The 5464-nt window shown below is 34.0% G+C and overlaps 1 long non-coding RNA gene across 3 annotated transcripts; it reads right to left on the bottom strand.

Moving 5' to 3' along the window:
• Positions 1 to 2147: 2147 nt before the first annotated feature.
• On the bottom strand, positions 2148 to 4962 carry LOC110940495. Of its 3 annotated transcripts, none has more exons than XR_002593252.2 (5): positions 4606 to 4962; positions 3928 to 4193; positions 3711 to 3849; positions 2762 to 2843; positions 2148 to 2432 (listed from the first exon to the last, which is right to left on the bottom strand). It is a non-coding gene; the product is annotated as an uncharacterized LOC110940495 (long non-coding RNA). The 3 variants fall into 3 exon arrangements; XR_004892928.1 differs by lacking the exon at positions 4606 to 4962 and adding an exon at positions 2923 to 3157 and having other exon boundaries at positions 3928 to 4260; XR_004892927.1 differs by lacking the exon at positions 4606 to 4962 and having other exon boundaries at positions 3928 to 4260.
• Between the last annotated feature and the right edge of the window lie 502 nt (positions 4963 to 5464).

Raw genomic sequence — 5464 nt, 5'->3', positions numbered from 1 at the left:
AACGTATTTTACAACTCCTATTGCACTAAGTACAACATGCAAGGCTAGTAAACATTATGTCAAAGTTATATATCACTAAACACTTCAAAATATTCTTATTTTAGTGTTTCTAATCTGATTAAGACTGATTTTTAATAAATCACGCATCAAATGATCATTTCATGCTTTCACATCATTATGTATGTTCATATATGTGCATCTAATGCACTCATACAACATCGTCATCATCATCATTTATGATCTAATCATACTCTAGAACATATTAACATCATGTTCTTACAAAATATAAGACACATCATCATGATCATCCAACCATTCATAATCACTCATGCAAATATCCTTCACATTTAAGATTAGACAACTTTTATATGCATGCATACATATATATATAGGGAGGGGCTCATGCGAGAACCACCCTTATTGTGAGAACCGCGAGAACCAATGTGAACACAACCTAAAATAGCTAAAAAAACCTAACCCCCCCCCCCAAAAAAAAAAAAGCAAAAAAAAAAAAAAAAGAAAACCTAACCCCCCCCCCCCCCAAGCTAAAATGCTAAAAACTAAACCCCCAAAAAACCTAAAAAAAAACTAAAAAAATCTAATTTTTTATGCTCAAATCGCTACTTTTAGTGGCCAAAAAAAATTTTTTTTTTAATTTTTTTTTTGCTTCGAAAAGTAGCGATTTTTATATAAAAAATATTTAAAAAAAATTGTGTGATTTTTAGCTACTTTTAGGCATTTTTGGTTGTGTTCACATTGGTTCTCGCAATAAGAGGTGGTTCTCGCATGATCTTCTCCCTGTATATATATATATATATATATATATATATATATATATATATACTAGTCGTTTACCCGCGCGATGCGGCGGGAAACATATCACTTATGTTGATGAGTTTAGGGCTATGTACTGGGCGATTCGGTTTTGAGCCATAACCAAAACCAAATTCACGATGCAACGGAAAACGCAACACTTGTTAGTAATTTTAAGGGTGTGCATGAGAAGGTTCAGTTCCGTTGGGTCATAACTAAAATCCAAATTTTCGGTTAAGGTACTTCAAAACCGGTCATGGAGATTTAAAGAGTTTTAAAAGGATGTAAACAAACCGAAATGCACCGAGCCAACAAAAGCACAACCATAAAGCCTTCTTTCTCTTTGCTTTGATGATGTAGTGAATAGCTTGGGCATAAAAAGCTTTCTACTCCCTCTCTTCGGCATCATTGTTAACACTTTCTTGTCGTGCGCTATATAATGTGATACTCGTTTTATGTTACTTTATCAATCCTCTAGTGGGTTCACTCGCAACTTACGACGGGCAAACCTGTTTTTAACAATTTATAAATAGAAACGTAAACGCAACAGTAATTACCACTAATACTTAGAGCTGAAATATTATACATGACTCACGATGACCAAATAACAATATAAGAATTTTTAAGACGAGGTTTTTTTTTTTTTTTGAACAGAACTCAACAAACACCACATTTAAATCTACTAAAATATTATCAGGGTCAAAAAGTTCTTTAATTAGATTATATATTAAATCAATAGATACCTTATTCTTTGTTCTCATACATAACATAAAATGGATCAAACAACAAGAGGATTGCTAAAATTACCACTACATAAATACTTTCACATTTACCATTTTCACTTTTATTTTCCACTTGCTCACAAATACGTTCGCTTTTGACATAGAAAAAAATAAGCCCTTCACATTTACATTTTTTAAGCTTTACAAGGAACTATATAACTTTGATTAAAAATTATTTTATCAACAATTGCTTCCATTAATGTAAAATCATAATTTATTAATCTTGAATATGGAAATCATTTTATTTTTTTAAAACTGACGTTTTGTAATTTCATTTTTCCCAATCTTTAAGACCATTTAATCGATTAAAAATTATTTATTACCCATTCAATTAAATTTATAGTCTCTATTTAAGCTTAAATAAATATTGATCATGCGTTCGGGAAGAAGTCATTGGACTTCCTTGAGTCCATGCTCCAGCCCAATGACTTAAAATGAAAAAACAAAATACAATATTAGGCTTGTGGCTTATGAGTTCCCAGGTAAAGAAAATAGTTTTTAAAAATTGCTACCAAACAGAATCGAACCGCTGCTGGTGGTTAAGGCGAAATGTTCCTCATATCCTGTTTCATGGTATTTACATATATTTGGACAAACCCAACTTAGTAATTACATACATCAAATTAGTTACAGTTTATTAGTAATAATTACATTAAACTGGTTACAGTTTATTAGTAGTTAGATATATCAAGAACCATGGCTCATTCACGACTATGATTTGGAGGAAGCCGACTTGGAGCTTTCATGAGATTCGTCGGTTTCAGAACGCTCTGCCTTCTGGATCTTGAAAACTGCCCACGCTATCCCGATTTCATGCCCCGCAACATCCACCCTTGCCTATTACCAACCATTAAGAGTCCGATTAGCTTCAAAAGCTGATAACTCAAAATCCTTTTTTTTTTCAAATAAGATGACAAGGTAGAATTGAACTCACTGTTAGACAGTAACTAAGCCAAATTTGAAAGCAAATATATTCTTGCGTAGTTGCTATCTTTGCTAGCGACTATGTCTCGCTAATAGCAACTTCAGTGTACATTCTCTACTTTTGATCGATATCTTAGACGACTTCTATGTATGTACTAATAAATGTCAGGTTGACCCGAACATTATAGTCAAAGTTTTAGTTCTCTTTAACACACGTGTATATATGGGTCAAAAACACTTACTTATGAGTAAGATCGGCTGTAACAGTTAATGTTGTTGACATAACGATTCGCCCGGCCACTTCAACCACATCACACACATTGTCTGTACACGAAAACTATATTTGTTATCTGAATTCACAAATGGGTATATAAACAATAATTGTGACATTATTGACAACAACCTTCAAGACTCATGAAAGCAGCCCGCTCACTACACTCTCCGACATTTTGGTCAACTTCTTAATCAAAACTCTTCTTAGGGGCCACACTCACTGGCTAAAAACTTAGAGTTAAGGATGAGGACAAGGCCTTGGAATTCTCAAAATAATTAAATGTTGTGTGCAATTTAACACAAAAGAAGCCATAGAATGGTCACCTCGCTCGCAAGTCGGTGCCTTCCCTTAACATAAGTCAAAACTGAGATAACACACTTATGCATATTAATTCAAACAATATTTCAAATGTAAGTTTCTACCAAAAAAATACTTTTAATTTTATAAAATAAATCAAATAATCAATGTATATTAAAAAATAAAGTGACTATTGCCATGGCATACATCTTCATGTCCTTGATGCCTGCATTTCTTTTGCTTTATTAGTTGTCTTTCTTTTTCATGAGGATTCAAAATCATTGGCCATATATATGGTTCTCACCTCTGATCCAGTTTTTTTCTTCAAAAACAACTTATTCACTTTGGACCCATCATAAGGGCTTTAGATCTTTTGATAAGAAAAAACCAAAAATAAAGTAGAAAACCGTAAGTTTAAAAAATTCATATAAACTATTAATATCTACACGCACAAAGGGCAAGATCACAATTTGGGTAGCGGGCTAAAATAAACTCGGGTTGATATAGGTTGGATTGGGTTAGGTTGTAAACAAAAAACATAAACAAAACCGAGCATTCACATAACCAAGTCGAAACCATTAACACGTATATATGCATATAAAAGAAGTATCTTTTCTTACCTTGTAAAGACCTTTGTAATCAAGTGTTCCAAGATCTGGTGAAATAATCCCTTCATCCAATCTGTCAACAAGCTGAAATACAACAACCATGGACCCAAATACTATACTACATGTTTATGTCTTTGCCACTTAGTGATAACTGAAATTCATTAGAAAAAAAAAAGTCTCAGATAAAGGGGATAGGCTACCTGCTTCTAAAAAACGAATAAAAGCTTACCATTTTGGAGACTGAAGGTCGAGAAACCCTGATGCTTGGCAATGAAAAAGATGTAAATTGTTTCCCTCACCGTCTCTGATGTCACTTGAACACCAGAACCCTAAAACCTTATGCCATCACCATCCGCTACCACCACCAATAACACAGTGCTAGCTTGTCGTCGTCGGAACCTTAGTTCCATGTGCCACCTCTATCTTCTCTCTCGTCTCTCCTCCCCCCCCCACCCTTCTCTCTCTCACACACTTTTTTTCTCTCAGTTCTTCCCTCTGCAAATGAAAAGAAAAGCAGATAGTAGGTGTTTGGGGATATGTGTAGGAATTCAAAAAAGAACAACGAAATGGTATTGAGCCAGATCTCTGGTAACATTTAGACATTTTAAGGTTGAGTAAACTTTCGTTTTGCTCACTATGGTTTGGTCATTTTAATCGTTTTGTTCCAATAGTTTAAAAATAGTCATTTTCCTCCCTGATCTTTCGAGTTTGTCGCCAGTTTGCTCCCTAATCTTTCGAGTTTGTCAGTTTCCTCCCTGATGGAGTTAGAGGCTGGGAGCAAAATGAAGATAAGTTAGAAAAATCAGCGAGGAAAATGCCTATTTTTAAACTATTGGAGCAAAACCGTTAAAATGACCAAACCACAGGGAGCAAAACGGAAGTTTACTCTTTAAGGTTTAAAGGTTACCTTCATGGTCGCTAAACATTGATGTGGAAGAAAGCTGGAACGGTGGTCCTTTTTAGGTCGGGTCTGAACAACCACAAAACGGCTTTCTTCGCCGCTTGCCGCGAAACCCTAGCCGCCATCACCACCAAATCCGCTAGATCCGGTATCTCTGCTAGTGGGTGTAGTCGCCATCGCCGCCGCTAGTAGCCGAAACACACAACTTCTCTACGACTCTAGCAAGATGTAAAAATTGTGAGAGAATTAAGAGTGGAATCTGAATTTCAAAATTCAAAGCATGGTGCCAAATAGATTCAGTGAAATCTGTGACCACCAGCTTTGCAAAGAAGGAAAGGAGTGTTTCTCTCTTCTCTCTCGTTTGAAAACGCTGTACAAAAGTAGGGACTGTATGACAGCTTTCAAAAGGGCATGTGGGGATCATGATCCGTGTGAAGTAATGGACGGTAGGATCATGATCCATGTGAAGTGATGGACGGTAGGATGATCTGTGTGTTTTTGTTTGAGTTAATAAGGGTATTATTGGAAAGTGAGGTTATAAATGTGTTTGTTGTGTTTAAAAGACTTGTACATTATGCTTTAGAGGTGTTTTAAAGGAATTCATATGAACTTAAGAAGTCCTTTGGATATGCTTATTAATATAGTATATATATATATATATATATATATATATATATATATATATATATATATATATATATATATATATATATATATATATATATATATATATATATATATATATATATATATATATATATATATATATATATATATACGAAATACATACACACATTCAATTTTCATCATGTCACTTTCAAATCTTATATTACTTTTAGAACATTTTTATAACGCATGTTGATTC

The sequence above is a fragment of the Helianthus annuus genome, chromosome 5 (genome assembly GCF_002127325.2).
Source record: "Helianthus annuus cultivar XRQ/B chromosome 5, HanXRQr2.0-SUNRISE, whole genome shotgun sequence".
Lineage (NCBI taxonomy): Eukaryota > Viridiplantae > Streptophyta > Magnoliopsida > Asterales > Asteraceae > Helianthus > Helianthus annuus.
This window is presented reverse-complemented; position numbering and strand designations above follow the sequence as displayed.